The sequence below is a fragment of the Penaeus monodon genome, chromosome 14 (genome assembly GCF_015228065.2).
Source record: "Penaeus monodon isolate SGIC_2016 chromosome 14, NSTDA_Pmon_1, whole genome shotgun sequence".
In the NCBI taxonomy this organism is placed as follows: domain Eukaryota; kingdom Metazoa; phylum Arthropoda; class Malacostraca; order Decapoda; family Penaeidae; genus Penaeus; species Penaeus monodon.
Genome location: NC_051399.1, coordinates 47,889,238 through 47,906,018, shown reverse-complemented (window position 1 = coordinate 47,906,018; position 16,781 = coordinate 47,889,238). Strand labels below are relative to the sequence as shown.

Sequence of the window (16,781 nt, the reverse complement as noted above, 5' to 3'; positions counted from 1 at the left end):
GATTTTTTATATCAGAATTTTTTGGGTTGTATTTTATCGTTATGATTAATACTAACATTTCATTATTTTTCTCATCATTTTTGTTATTAGCTTATGATAATTACTGTCATTTACAGTCATTGTTGTCCATGATAATGGTAATATAATGCTTCTTAAATGTAAATGTAAGTCATAATTATTGATGATAATTTGAACAAAATGCAGTACCATTGTTGATAATAATAATAATTAGTAAATTAATATTTCGACAAAATGAACGATATCAATCATGGTAAGATCACCAATCGATATTAGTAACCGCATAAAAATGTTATTTAGGCCTTCTTATATGTAGTTAAGATGATACAATTAAGAACATTTGTTTCTACAGTGGTTTAGCCTTTTTTCGTGGCGAAGTATTCTCGACATTCCAACGTTGCTTAACTTCACTGATCGGACGAGAAGCGGTGCTTTCAACGTGGTATGATCGTTGACAGAGGAATAATGAACATTAAATGTTTTTCTCTCCTTTTTCATGAAACATTTAGAATGTATCTTTTGTATTTACGTTAAACATTATTGCCGTTACATTCTAGCTGTGACGAGTGTGTAAAGAATCACACTACCTGCACATATAAGGAGAATTCCAAACGAACGGTTCACCAGTAAATGTATATTGTACAATTCGGGAATATAGCCAACACATACACGGATTTTAAATCAATAAAGGTACACAATAGATTTATATAATCATTGTCACCATCAGTATAACCTCTTTGCTTATCATCACTCCCATAATAATGATACATATAATGCTGCTATAATGATTAATGTAAATCATAAATGATCATGTCAATACTACTGTTGATGATATTCATGAATATAACTTGAATGAAAATGAAATATTAGAAATTATTGTAATTGTAATCCCACCACTAATGTTAGTAATTGGTAAGTTATCAATTAGATAAAATTAATGGTAATAATCATGGCAAGAAAAGACGACAATCGTTATGAGTATGGACATCTGATGATCGTAATAATAATTACAACAAAACCAGTTACGGATAGGGAAAATAGATTAATGTCGTGGACATATTCTGTCACTTATCTTGATATGTAGTTTGGTATTGTGCAAGTTTTTGTTTGGAATATTAGCACTTAACATTTTGTTCATCTGGTTTATATGGCGAGGAAACTCTAAAGAAATGCACAACATATTTAGCATGTATAATAAAATAACAGCATCTGGTTTTCCCAGGCAGTCACCCATCCAAATACTGATTAGACACAACTATTCTTAATTTCGCTAATCGGGCGAGAAACGCTAACTTCAAGGTAGTATGATTGTTAGGGAAAGAAATAGCAATTTGTATTATTATGGCATTGCCCATCTATAATTTAGTTTTCCTTTAGTCTTTGCAGGAAATTCCTACAACTTTCCTTCCAGTTACTAATTATTATTGACCAAACAATCTTTATCACTTTACTTTAGTTATACCCCTATCCATTTTCTGTTTATCCTCTCAAAATTCGCCACCGTTAACTTTTACTGTATTTCGAATAAATTAAATGATAATTTCAATGGATTTCTTATACCAATATGAGAAGAGATGTTAAACGTGGTCAAGAAATGCATAACATGTTGATCATATATAATAAAATGCCAACAGCATCTGGTGTTCCCAGGCGGTCACCCATCCAAGTACTGACCAGACCCAATGTTGCTTAACTTCGCTGATCGGACGAGAAGCGGTGCTTTCAACGTGGTATGATCGTTGGCAAAGTACAGAGAAACGTTAGCCAGTTTTGTCTCACTACTCGTCGTTTTTATACATTCTAATATAACGTATATTTTAGTTTTGCATCAAACTTCATGACCATGACATTCCAGTCATAACATGAAGATCTTTTCCATAATGTAAACATCAATCACAATCGACCACTATCGGGAATATTGGCAATTCTAACTCTATTGTCACCCCTTGCATGCACTTATTGTAAGCCTTTTACTCATTATCGAGCTGTGCAACTTTGTAAAGAATACAAGGTGTACAAGTAATGATAAGAAATTGAGTAATGTGATATTTTATATAGTTTTCAAAGTGTACTCATTATACTGCATCTCTTGCACACAGATAAATGATATAGTTAACCATAATAAATACCGATTATTATTGAATCTTAAACCTTGAGTGCTTCCATAAAACATTTTTTTCCGTTTTTGTTGTTTTATCTTTTTTTTGTATTTGTTTCATGATTATTATTAGCATTTTCATTATTATTCTCAGCATCATTATTATTACTAACTTATGACAATTACTGTCATTAACACAGTCATGCTTTTCGTCGGTTCTCTCCCACACGTATAGCAGTAACATAACAGAGATTTATTTACGGAAATGAGAATCGGCATAAATAGATATCGCATGTTCCAGTTTGCGTAAATGAATAGTGACCCTTAATTAGATTTACTTGCTTGAGTGATCATGTGTTACTGCATGGCAGATAAAATGAAATTTCCAACAAAAGAGAGAGAAAATCAACCGTGTCGATAAACTTCATTTTATGTCACCCATATATTGGGATGCTTTTGACACGTACGCCAACGATCATACCACGTTGAAAGCACCACTTCTCGTCCGATCAGCGAAGTTAAGCAACGTTGTGTCTGGTGAGTACTTGGATGGATGACCGCCTGGGAATACCAGATGCTGTTGGCATTTTATTATGTATACTAAATATGCTAAGCATTTTTATACAAACTATTGCAGCTCCTCTTATATCTGTAAGAAATTGAATGGAAATTATGCTTCAGTCAATAAGAAATAAATGAAAAGTCATCGCTGTCGGAAAGAGGAAAAAGAATAGGCAGAAAACGGATAGGATAAATCGTACGAGTAAATGAAATCCAATACTGCATTCTAGATACTAAATAGATTTCGCGGCAGTTTTGGAAATAAATAAACCTGTAATAATAATGATATTGTGTTAGTAATAATCCTATTAGAAATGATAAATATATAGTGAAACTTAATTTGATTTTTTTTTTTCATTGACTATTTATTAGATTCTTTTCACAACCATTTTTAAAAGTATTTTTTTTTTGTAGATACCCTTTCGGGTATGTTTATTTCTACACAATTTTTATCCTTATTTTACAGCTTAATTAATTTTTCTTTCAAATCTGCCGCCCAAATCTGTTTAGACAAAACTTAGTAAAATGTTAGAATGCGAATTGCACTTGCTTTATTTACATTTGGTTCGTTCTTTTTGTATTCTTTTTCCCCGGGGTGATGCTTTTCTCTAATTCCTATGGCTGAAGTATAAATCAATTGATTTGTTTATAAAATGTAAAAGAGCTCTATAATAATCAGAAATGCTTAAAAAATTTTTCAGGTATATAAAAAAATGCCAACAGCATTGGGTTCCCAGGCGGTCCCCCACCAAGTACTGAGAGACCCACGTTGCTTAATTTCCCGCTGTTCGGCGAGAAGGCGGTGCTTTCAACGGGGATGATCGTTGGCCACAAATTTCAAACAACGCCCTGGCAATTTTTTTAAAAATTCAAAAAACTTTACCTTCATAAAACGTTAACTGACATTCTAAAAAATAATTGCTCCTAATGTAAAATAAAAATGCAACCATGGCAGATGGCTTTTAAACTTTTTTCAAAACCCCTTGCAACTTTTATTGTTTTTTTTGGGTATTGATTGTTAAAAAAAGGGGGGTTTAAAATTTTTTCAAAAACATTTTCATTTTTTTATTGATATTTTTTTTGATTTGATTTAAACTGTCTTTACATATTTGTTGTCAGATATTTGGAAATAATGATGTTCTTAAATTAAAGAAAGTCAAAATTACTCATATAAAGGATACTTGTGATGATTTTTTGATAAACTTTAACAAAGTAGTACATTGTTTTTTAAAAAATGGGTTCCCTCCAATATCGATGATAATTAGTAAATTAATATTTCAACAGAATGAACGATTTGTTATTTAGGCCTGCTTATATGTAGTTACGATCATACAATTAAGAACATTTCTTTCTACAGTGGTTTAGCCTGTTTTCGTGGGAAGTATTCTCGACATTCCATCTTAGCTTAACTTCGCTGATCAGACGTGCTTTTCAACGTGGTATGGTAGTTAGCAGAGGAATAATGAACATTAACGTTTTCTCTCGTTTTTCATGGATCATTTAAAACAGAATGTATCTTTTGTAATTACGTTAACTTTATTGTTACATTCTAGCTGTGACGAGTGTGTAAAGAGACACCCTACCTGCATATATAAGGATAATTCCAAACGAACGGTTCACCAGTAAATGTATATTGTACGATTCAAGAATATAGCCAACACATACACGGATTTTAAATCAATAAAGGTACACAATAGATTTATATAATCATTGTCACCATCAGTATAACCTCTTTGCTTATCATTATTCTCATGATAATGATACATATAATGCTGCTATAATGATTAATGTAAATCATATACGATCATGTCAATATTACTGTTGATAATATTCATTCATAACTTGAATGAACATGAAATAGTAGAAAATATTGTAATTGTAATCCTACCACTAATGCTAGTAATTGGTAAGTTATCAATTAGATAAAATTAATGGTAGTAATCATGGCAAGAAAAGAACATAATCATTATGATTATGGACATGATCGTAATATTTACAAGAAAACAAGTTACGAATAGGGAAAATGGATTAATGTCGTGGACATATTCTGTCACTTATGTTGATATGTAGTTTCGTATTGTGCAAGTTTTTGTTTGGAATATTAGCATTTAACATTTTGTTTATCTGCTTTTTTTCTGGCGTGAAAACTTTAAAGAAATGTTTAGCATGTATAATAAAATAACAGCATCTGGTTTTCCCAGGCAGCCACCCATCCAAGTACTGATTAGACACAACTATTCTTAATTTCGCTAATCGGGCGAGAAACGCTAACTTCAAAGTGGTATGACTGTTAGGGAAAGAAATGGCAATCTGTATTATTATGGCATTGCCCATCTGTAATTTAGTTTTCCTTTAGTCTTTGCAGCAAAATTTCCCATAACTTGCCTTCCAGTTACACCTATATTTACAAGTCACAAAAGCCGACCGCTAAGGAAATCTCGCATGCGTTCACTGGTTGATTAAATCGTACACAGACAACACAGGCTCTGGAACTCCACGAGGAATGGTATAGAGCCAAAGCTTCAAAACTGCTGCCAGATATATTGCCAAAACTTGATCGTGAATGTTTTTTTCATTATTAAAATAATTTCATTCACATTGATTTTATACACATCATTACTTAGTATTGTTGACAAAACAACCATTATCACTTTACTTGAGTTATACCCTATCCATTTTTTGTTTATCCTTTCAAAATTCGCCACCGTTAACTTTTACTCTATTTCGTATAAATTAAATGATAATTTCAATGGATTTCCTTATACCAATATGAGAAGAGATGTTAAACGTGTTCAAGAAATGCATAATATGTTTATCATATATAATAAAATGCCAACAGCATCTGGTGTTCCCAGGCGGTCACCCATCCAAGTACTGACCAGACCCAACGTTGCTTAACTTCGCTGATCGGACGAGAAGCGGTGCTTTCACGTGGTATGATCGTTGGCAAAGAGTTATGAAACGTTAACCACTTTTTTTTCAGTACTCGTCTTTTGTATACTTTAAAATATAACGTATATTTTACTTTTGCATCAAACTTCATGACCATGACATTCCAGTCACAACAGTGACATTTTTTTCCCATAATTAAACCTCAATCACAATCGCCCCACTATCCGGAATATTAAAAACTTGTCACCACTTTTATGCACAGGACATAACTTTACTAATTGCAACTCTAAAGAATGCTAGGTGTACAAGTAATGCATAAGAAATTGAGTAGAGGATATGTCTAGGGGTTTGAGTGTGTATACATGCAACTATAGCTCTTTCACAGAGCTAAATCATGTAGCTAACCCATAAGCAGAAATACCGATTATTATCAGTCTTTAATCTTGAATGCTTACATAAACATTTTCCCGCAATTGTTGTTATCAGTATATACCGTTGTATTTGTATTATGATTATTACTAGTTTTTTCATCATTATTCTCACAAACCCTTATCATTGTTGTTAGCATAAGATGACTACTGCCATCAGCATAATCATTGTTGCCAGGGAATGGTAATAATAATGCTACAATAATGGTGAATATAATTCATAATTAGCAGTATATCATGATTTGGTGACAATATTATTTAAATAATTTAAAATAAAAGTAAATAGTGCTAATGTTGATAGTAATAATAATTACTGAGTGAAAAAAATTTAAAGCCGCTATTAAGCTGCCCTTATTGTTATTTTCAGTATTTTTTGTTGTATTTGTATTTTGATTATTATAGTATTACTATTCTCAGGGGTTTCGATAATAGTAACAATGTTGCTACTATAATGATTAATGTTATCTTCATGAGGATCATAACAATGATAATGGTGATATTTTTGACGACAATTTAAACGAAAGTAAATAGTCATACTGAGAGTTCTAGCAAAAAACCCAAATTGCGGATAAGGAAGACTAGTAGATTATGTGCCTCAATGCCGTGGACATGTTTTTAAGATTTCTATCTGCCACTTATCTTAATATGTAGTTACCTATTGTGGAAGTTTTTATTGGAATATTTTACAGAAAATTTTGTACACTTTCTCTGGCGCGGAAAATCTCAAGATATGGATAACATAATTAGAATATATAGTAAAATAAAAGTATCTTGTTCCCAAGCGTTCGCCTATCCAATATAACAGTGGATATGACTATTATGGAAAGAATAACAATTTGTATAATAATGTTTATGCCCATCCCCATAACATTCAGTTTTCCTTTTAGTCTTTGGCTTAGCGGAAAGTCGTATTAGTCATCCGCTGGAGTAAATCCCATTTGGCTCGCTGGTTACTAAAATCATTGGCAGACACACTTTTTTTAACCTTTTTTCGCGCATTGGACTAATATTATTATTACAATGCTTTTATTATTGATTATTAATAAACATCATTTTATATTATAGTTATAACACAAAGGTCACCCATTATTGACTTTAGTTTGTACCCTTAAGTGTTTCTTGTTAAGCTTCCTCCTCAATCTTGCGTTGACTTTCAATTTCGTATTGATTTAAGTATGATTTCAATTTATTTTTTAATACAAATAAAAAGAAAATCTGGTTAAAGTGGCAAGAATGCAAAAATATTATCATATTATAATAAAACCAACAGCATCTGGTGTGCCCAGTCGGTACCCATCCAAGTAACTGATCAGACACGTTGCTTAACTCGCTGATCGGACGAGAAGCGGTGCTTTTCAACGTGGAATGATTCATTGACAGAAGTTTTTAGAACATAAGCAGTTTTCAGTCACGACTTACACGTTTTCTTATATAATTTAAATAGAATGTATATTTTTTTTTGCTTTTAACTCCTTACCATTACATACTAATTGTGACGGGTTTTGAAAGCACACTGACACTCGCCCGCCCACATAAGGTTAATTCCGAACGAACGGTTCACCATTCCTGCATCTGTACAATTTTTAGTAATATAGTCAACATATACAAGATATTTAACTCAATAATGGTATACAATAGGTTTATATCATTATTGTCACCATCACTATTAATTTTTATCGTATGGTTATTGACCTGCTATAAACATTTAATCTATATTGTTATGATAGCAATAATAAGATGCTACTATAATACCAATGTAAATCATTAAGTGACACATCAGTAATACTGGTTATAACATTAAAGATAATTGAATAAAAGATAAACGGTATTAATGCTGATAATGATAATTTTAATTATAATCCTAGCAGTAAAAAAGTCAATTAGTAAAGTTAATAATTAGATAAAGTTAAGTATAGTGATAATTTTTTAAGAAAAGACAATAGTGATTATCATGACAGCCATCTTATGTCATAATAATAATAATTACATCACAAGCAACTACTACTAGGAAGAATAGTAGATAAAGGTCGTGGACATGTTTTTCGAGCTTTCTAACTGTCACTTATCTTTATTAATATGTAGTTTCTATTGTGCATTTTTTGTTTGAAATGCTTTCACATAAACTTTTGTATATCTGCTTTGTCTCGCGTAACTCTACGATAATGCATAACACATTTAGCATATATAATAAATGCCAACAGCATATGGTGTTCTCAGGCGGTCACCCATCCAAAGTACTGACCAGACCAACGTTGTTAACTTCGCTGATCGGACGAGAGCGGTGCTTTCAAGTGGTATGATCGTTGGCATAATATAATTTAGAACGTTAGACAATTTTCTCTTAGTGCACATTTTTTTTATAATTCATATATATGTTGTATTTTAGTTTTGCATCAATTCCTTACCATGACATCCTCAATCATATCACGGAGATCGTTCCATAATTGTATGATGTCAATCACAATCGACACACCATCGGGAGTATTTGTCAATTCTAACTCTATTGTCACCACTTCCTGCAACCTGCTGTAACCTTTTACTAATTATCGAGCTGTGGCACTCTATAATATACAATACAAGGTGTACAAGTATGCACAATAAAATAAGTAGTATGATATTGTATATTTATTTTAACTGTGTACACATACAACTGTATCTCCTGCACAGAGCTAAATGATATGCTAACCATAAGCAAAAAGGTCAGGTGTGAAGGATTTGGTGTCTCCAATCTACTGACATGAATATTTCATTTTATTAAGCAGAAATGTAATTTAATATGTGTATTCATGTTACATATTTCTTGCACAAAGCTAATGAGAGTTAACGCATATGCAAAATGCCGATTATTATTGAATTTTGAGTCTTTCTATAACACTTTTGCCGATATTGCTGTTAATGAGTAATTTTCACCGTATTTGTATTGGTGATTATTACTGATATATTCATTATTCTCACCATCATTATTATTGTTTTATGATATGACAACAACCTTCGGATGTTGTCATGATCATGGAATAATAAGCTATTAATTATGTAATTCATGATTAGCACCATATAAAGATAGTGGTGATAATATTATTGATGATCATTTGAACAAAAAATGAATAGTACTAATGTTTGATAATATAACGGAATTATCCTACCAACAACGATGTGATTAGTAAATGAAATGATTCTGTTAATTAATGGCTTGTAATCATGGTAAGACATAACAATCATGGTGGTGACCATACCCAGCTTATTCCATAATGTAACTCACAGCAAAACCAATTACGGATAGGGAAGATAGTAGATTGGTAGTGCCTCAGTGTCGCAATCTGCTTGTTGGTAAAGGGTTAAGATTCCTTCCCCAGCCGAATATTTAGTATCTTGACAAATCCAGAATTCTATCTACGCTGACTTTTTCAGGTTTGTGTTTCGTACTTTATAATACTAAAATTTTCACTCTGGAACTTTGCAACCCATATCAAATTTCCTGATCGAGCCGAATAGTGGGGGCCGATAAAATATAGTATACAAGCACGCACATACACACGGACGAACTCATACACACACAACACATTAAGCCCACGCACAACACACACTCGCACAAACACCCACACACACGCACAAACACACACACACATGCACAAACACACCACGACAAATTCACACACCACGCACAACACCACACACCACAAACCACGCCACATCACACACGGCACACGCACAAACACACACACACGCACAACCACCGCACAAACACACACCCGCACAACCACACACACTTACAAATACACACACGCACGAACATACATAATCACCGACCCCTCAAAGAACACCAAACGCACACTCGACAAACCACCAAAGACACTAACAAACACATACACATACATATATAATCACACACAACATACCTCAGAAACACACTGGACACAAATATAATCATCGCGCGCGCGCTCACATACAGATTTTTATCACACCATAAATAACTCAACGCCCACACAACACACAACACACAAAGCCACATGCTGTCTGGCATTTGATCTCGCACTCTTCCTCGCTTGCGCTCGCTCATCTTACTAAAACACAACGTTTTTTTTAGCAACTGAGGACAGTCCGTAGATAAGCAGCAATGACATGGTGTTGGACGACGTTTACTACAGAATCACCTGATTAGACATTCCAAATTCTTGTGCGGCCATGGTAAACAATTCAGAACGTCAGACCCGGCAAGTTCTTGGTTATGGCATGTTAACATTTCTGAGACGTATCATAATGTAATTAGTCTGATCATTAGTTCACGTGAACCATTTTGGACTGGGCATACTCTACCGATACTATAAAGAATATTTTGCATGTAGTAAGTACCCTGAAGGTTTAACAAATTTCAAGACAAATCTCGCATGCACAGCGTTGCACGGGAAAATAGAAAATAATTGCCAAAGCCATCACACATAAAACAGTTCTTTCTTTGTTCACACTGGTCACACAGAGAGAATTCTCGTTGATACTAGAGTGTGCGGTTAACAAAACTCGTTAGAATTGCGGGCTGTATGTTGCTGTCTAATATCCATTTGACAAAGTGCTGCAGTAGCAATGTGTAAAGAAATATAACAGGCATGAAAAGATAATCGAAAAAAACATTTACTTCCGTACGCAATGGCTTCATTATTTTTTTTTTTACGCCAGTGACGTTCACTTGTTCTCTTTATAGTTCTCAACATTATGTTTAGTCCCTATTTTTTTTCAGAAATATAAAGATAACAAAACCAAGTGAGCACAAGGAAGGACAAGGTGGAACATAATATGATTCTGAGCCTTGTTCCGCTTTCAAATCTGTAAAAATATACATCTTGTCCATTTTGGTATTTCCCATATTAATGTGACAGAAAAGAAATCACAGTAACAATATACGTTGTCAAATCATAATTTCCGTATGCTTATATTTAGACTCGAACGAATGTGAGCGCGACATTCATGATGACCAGACACGCATGGTGACGCGTACATTCCAAATATTTTATTTGTGATAAGAAGCTCTTCGAAATGGTGAAACGGGGTTGGTTATACATAAAAACCTATTTAATTAGCCTTTTAATAAACAAACTCCCTACGAGAGCCCTATCCCCTTTTAACTCCCTTCCTCTCCCACTTTCTCTTTCGTGTGTCACACAAACCTCGCCTCGCCTATCTCATCATCCTTACGATAGCTCAAGCGTCCCTCATGCCAAATCCTTGACCTCCATACTCACTGGTTTCCGGATTTCCCGACACGTGACTCTGACCGCCTGCAACCCTGCCATGACCGTGGCTCCTTTGGCGTAAGGATGCCAAACGCGAGTGTGTGAGGATATGTCATGGACAGTGTTGAATAACCCAACGTGGTGAGACGCCAGAGCACATCTCCCTAGAAGTCCCTGCCGCCGACAGGGAGAAATCTCTGCTCGAACGCGGGCAAGGGAGTAGCCTACTGATTAGCGATCTCATCTACTTCAACCTGTAGTCCTCACGGTTAGCGAGGACACCACCGTTGCCATGGTCCGAAAGTCCGTGCACGGTGGCGTCCCGATGGCGCCGGACAGGCCACCTTTACCGCTCCCAACCTCCATCGTTAGCCGAGTTGGATCCGCAGCCTGCCCGGGCGCGGTGGCCTCTCCGACCCGTGAGTTTAGCTCAATGTCTAAGCGATTCAACCGTTATGCCAGGCAGCGAAAACACGATGGCGCGAGGCCTCCCGTTGCTGCGCTTTTCCTCCTTTCTCGTCCTATCGAGCTATGCCCCAACTTTACCCCCGCAGGTTTGGGGTTAAGCCCGACTCTTTTCTTTTCTCTCTTACTAAATCATCTCTTCCGATCCCCTCCCTTTATCCTTCCCCTCTCCTCGTTCTTCCCCCCCGGCACGGTCCTTTTCCTTAACTTTACCTTAGGGTGAAACTGCATGACCAATAGAGAATACTTCAGTGTAAAACAAAGAGCAGCGAAAAGACAGGAGCTCACGACTAATAACAGTAGAAATTGTCTAAAGTCGACTTGGGGTTTTCACTGCAGTTTTGTTCAGGCATTAATCCTTGACAAGTTTTTCTCTCCAAGATAGTAAAAGTTGGATCCGTTCATTCTCTTAAACTACTACTACACTGGATACGTAAGAGTCCTGTTTTACTGGTGACACGTAGGACAAACCTCATTTATTAATAATGGAAGGGCGAGTGTAGTTTTGGTGCCAAACTTCACAATTCCCCCACCCCTCTTACACTGAGTAAAGAGAGAAGCAGCATTCGTCCTTCGAATGTCAGTCTATATCATTAATACTAAGCATTTTTAAATTCTCATTCATGAAGAGAGAGGTGGTATAGTTTTGAACGCTAACGCATTTTGTAATGAGTAGTGCGGTCATAAAGGATGTACTTCTTGCTTGCTTGCGATTTGCGAAGTTCTGGCTTCGCCCGGCCTTTCACTAGGCCCGGCCTGTGTAGCTTTTTATGGCTGCTCAGTTGTTGTTCTGACACTCTGTGCTTACCGTGGCGGTGGATTGCCACATGTGCCGGCTCCTGTAGCCGTGGTGTAAGCCATCTCGCATAATCTTCTTACCTAGCACGACTGCTGTGTTCCTGTGGGGTTGTCTTAGATTGCGGTGTGCAACGCAAGTCTCCAAGTAGTGTATCATGTGGCGTTTCGGTCTCGCCGCAATGCATGCAACCCTCTCTTCATGTTCTATGTTTGTATGATCTGCCATGACAGTGGTAACCTAGGCGCATTCTGTGCAAGAATGACTTCGGTACCTCTGTTGTTTTTATTTCGAGAGTGCCAGTGGTTCATAACCGGTGCATCTGAGTACCAGCTGCCGAGGGGGAATGTCTCGTTTTCCTCTCTGTGAAGCTGCAGGAGGAAGGAGTTGGCCGCCACTCGTACACTTCCTCCTAAGTACAACTTGGCTCTGATGTATTATCATGGGATTTGGGCATACCCCGCCGATTCGGCTAATCTGTCAGCAAGCTCATTGCCCTCTGATCCCTATATGCTGTGAACCCAGTTTTGATAATTCTTCTACCCTGGAGTCAAGCATCCTTTGTGTTTATTGTGCCGATGTTGTCAGGTGGTAGATGTTGTTCAGTGGGTGAAGACGCTGCTGAAGACATCGACGCTCCCTTTGAGTCTGTGTGTATTAACACGTGTCCTTTTTCTCCTGGACGCGTTGTCTCATGCTCCCATGATAGCAACTACGTCTGCCTGGACGAGGAGGCTTTGTCTGTTACCCTCATGGATTTGGTGGCATACCCTTGCTGCAAAGCGCGCCTGCAGTGTGGTCAATGGGATCGACCGATCCTCTGTGTAATATGTGGCTCCCCGGAGGGGTGATGGTTCAATGACCCTCGGGTTTCTGCCTTTAGGCTAGGCGTACAATATTCATTCTTTTTGCTTTGCAGCTCATGACCGAGAACTCTATATCGAGGTTTGTGCCCACGGCGGAGCTTTCGACAAAGTCAGGGTGTGGGGATTCCATGCCTTGGCCAGTAGTGGTTCTTTGAGCTGATGGCGTATTAGCACCCTGCTGTGTGAGACAGCCATGAGTTGTTTGCAAACAGCTCTTTATCTTGTTCTAGGCGTCTGACTATTTTGTTCTTATGCTTGTGTTTCCTGGAGCCTGGATGACCTTTGATAAAATTGTGGCGGCCGTTTAATCAATTACGTGTGGCCAAGGGGAGTAAGGTTTGGTCTCACTAGGCGGTTGAGGACCTTCGCCCACCTTGGGGCACAAAGAATGACCCCTGGCGGCTTCGTTTTGGAACTGTCTCCAATTGGGGCGTCTTTATATTTTCTCTTGATGCCAATCAGAGCGAGGGCGGCATATCTACAATGGGCCTGACAGCATGTACGAGATGATCTTATACTCTGTGTCTGGCCCCTATGGCGTCTTCCACTCATTACTCTCATGACAGACAGTCTTGCCTTTGTTCGGTCAAGCAGGTACTGGACCTTCCTGGCGGAAGGAGTAAGGTCGGTCTATCCTTACCCGCAAGGTATCAGGTATTCCTGCCCCACTCCAAGTCCATTTCCCTGGATTTCAGCTTGGGCCCTTGAACTCTCTGTCTCAAAGCATGGCATTGGATTGGCTGCAGAAGATCTTTAGTCCTTCCTGCAACACATCCTCGGATTTACAAGTCCAGCAGACGCTGGCTTTGTTTAGGCAGTGTGCTCCAGTGGATATGATAGCAAGATCGCGCATAAGAGACGATCTGGCACCCCACTGGGAGGTTTATGTTGAGGATACAGGAAACATTATGTGTTAAAAAGGGCTACTGCACCCCACCCTGTGGCTTCCATTTTCTAGTGGCATGTGCTGTGATAGGTGACCTTATGGAATTTGCACACTCTGGCTGTTTATTCTAAGTAGTCCCTAATCTAAGCCAAGAGCTTACCTCTGATTCCTTTTTGGATCATGCTCTCCTGAATGGCAAGAGGACTTGCCATTCGAAGCCTTCTCCATGTCAAGGAAATACTGCCACAGATGCGCCCGTGTTTATTGTGCTCAAGAGCGTGTCTATGCTGTGCGCTGTGCTCATGCCCCTGGTGAACCCCGTGGAGGTTTCGTGTGGGGTCCCATTTTCCCTTGGAGCCGTTTCAGTACCATCCTCTCGGCACTTGGCCAGACAGCTGAGGAGGAGAGATGGGGCGGTACTGTTCCCCGCTCCTTGGTTTAGGGATGGGAACTATGGTAGCCCTCTTCCACTCTGGGTAGAGTGGGAATGTTTTCCAGGACACTGGTTGATGAGTTGCAGGAATGCAAGCTCACCTACCAGTCCAGGCGGGAGATGATGGGTACGAGATCCGTCATCGCCCGGGCTGAGTTGCGACTGGCTTTGTGTGCATCTCGTAGTTCCCTCAAGAAAAGATAACGTCTGAGTTATCGGGTTCGGCTGCCTTTCTCTGATGTGAGCAAGTCTGTCTGGTTGGAGCGTTCTTGTCTTGCCCTCAGTTCGGCTGGCAGATGGCCAGCCCGACTGAGGGCAGACAATAACGCCTACAACCCGACGACTTGCTCACATACAGAGAACAGGGCAGCCGAACCGCTAACTCAGACGTTATCTTTTCTCTGCGGGAACTAAGAATGCACACAAAGCCATCGAACTCAGCCCGGGCGATGACGGGATCCTCGTACCCCATCATCTCCCGCCTGGGACTGGTAGGTGAGCTTGCCTTCCTGCAACTCATCAAACAGTCCTGGGAACTTCCACTCTAGCCCCAGAGCTGGAAGATGGCTACCATAGTTTCCATCCCTAAACCAAAGAGCCGGGAAGTCGCCCCATCTCTCTCCTCAGCTGTCGGGCCAAGACTGCCGAGAGGATGGTACTGAACCGGCCCATGAATGGAGCCCCCACACGAACACCTCCCACGGGTTCACCAGGGGCTGAGCACACGCACCAGCATAGCCACGCTCTTGAGCACAATAAACAACGGGCGCATCTGTGGCAGTATCCTTGACCTTGGAGAGGCTTCGAATTGGCAAGTCCTCTTGCCATTCAGGAGAGCCTGATCCAAAAAGGAATCAGAGGTAACTCTTTGCTTGGATATGGTGACTACTTTAGAATAGAACAGCCAGAGTCAAATTCCAAGTCACCTATCACGAGCACATGCCACTAGAAAATGTGAACGCCACATGGTGGGGTTCTCAGTCCAGCCCTTTTTAACACACTAATGTCCGTATCCTCAACATACACTCCCCAGTGGGGTGGCAGATCGTCTCCTATGGCAGACGATCTTGCTATCATCTCCACTGGGCACACTGCCTAAACAAAGCCCAGCGTTGTCTGGACTTGGTATCCGAGGAGTGTTGCAGGGACAGGCATAAAGATCTCTGCAGCCAAATCCCAGGCATGCTTTGGACAGAGAGTTCAGGCACAAGTCCCTTAAAATCAGGAATGGACTTGGAGTGGGTTCAGGAATACCTGTACCTTGGGTAAGGATAGACCGGACATTTCTCCTTCCGTCAGGAGGTCCGTACCTGCTTGACCGAACAAAGGCAAGACTGTCTGTCATGAGAGTATTAGTGGAAGACGCATAGGGCCGACACAGATCTAGGGAGGGGGGGGGGGGGGGGGAAGATCATTCTAACGTACATGCTGTCAGGCCCATTGTAGACTATGCCTCCCCTCGCTTGATTGGCATCAATAGAAAATATAAAGAACGATTGGAGACAGTCCAAAACGAAGCCGCCAGGGTCATTCTGGGTGCCCCAAGGTGGGCGAAGGTCCTCAACCTCCTATGTAGAGAAAAACCTTCTCCCCTTGGCCTCACGACTTGATCTAACGGAGCACAATTCTTATCAAAGGTCTCCAGGCTCCCAGGAACACAAGCCTAAGACACAAAATAGTCAGACGCCTAGAACAAGATAACATCCCCCTCGCTGTTGCAACAACGTCCTGGCTTGTCTCACACAGCCAGGTGCTAATACGCCATCAGCTCAAATACCACTACTGGCCAAGGCATGACTCCCACACCCTGACTTTGTCGAAGCTCCGCCGTGGTGCACAAACCTCGATAGAGTTCTCGTCATGACTGGCAAGCAAAAAGAATGAAATTGTATCGCCTAGCCTAAAGGCAGAAACCCAGAGGGTCATTGCAACCATCACCCCCTCCGGAGCTAAACGATTACACAGACGGATCGGTCGATCCCTTGACCCACACTTCAGGCGGCCGGCTTTGCAGCAGGAATTCCACAATATCCATAGTGTAACAGACAACGCCGCCTCGCTATACAGCAGACGTAGTTGCTATATGAGAGCACTGAGGACACGCGTCCAGAGA

The 16,781-nt window shown here is 39.2% G+C and overlaps 3 non-coding genes across 3 annotated transcripts; 1 reads left to right on the top strand and 2 right to left on the bottom strand.

The window, feature by feature from the left end:
- Nucleotides 1-1,643: 1,643 nt before the first annotated feature.
- On the bottom strand, nt 1,644-1,762 carry LOC119581400. The gene has a single exon (XR_005229537.1). It is a non-coding gene; the product is annotated as a 5S ribosomal RNA (ribosomal RNA).
- An 821-nt stretch (nt 1,763-2,583) lies between these two features.
- LOC119581445 lies at nt 2,584-2,702 on the top strand. Its single transcript, XR_005229571.1, has one exon. It is a non-coding gene; the product is annotated as a 5S ribosomal RNA (ribosomal RNA).
- Nucleotides 2,703-5,507: 2,805 nt separating this feature from the next.
- LOC119581438 lies at nt 5,508-5,625 on the bottom strand. The gene has a single exon (XR_005229565.1). It is a non-coding gene; the product is annotated as a 5S ribosomal RNA (ribosomal RNA).
- Between the last annotated feature and the right edge of the window lie 11,156 nt (nt 5,626-16,781).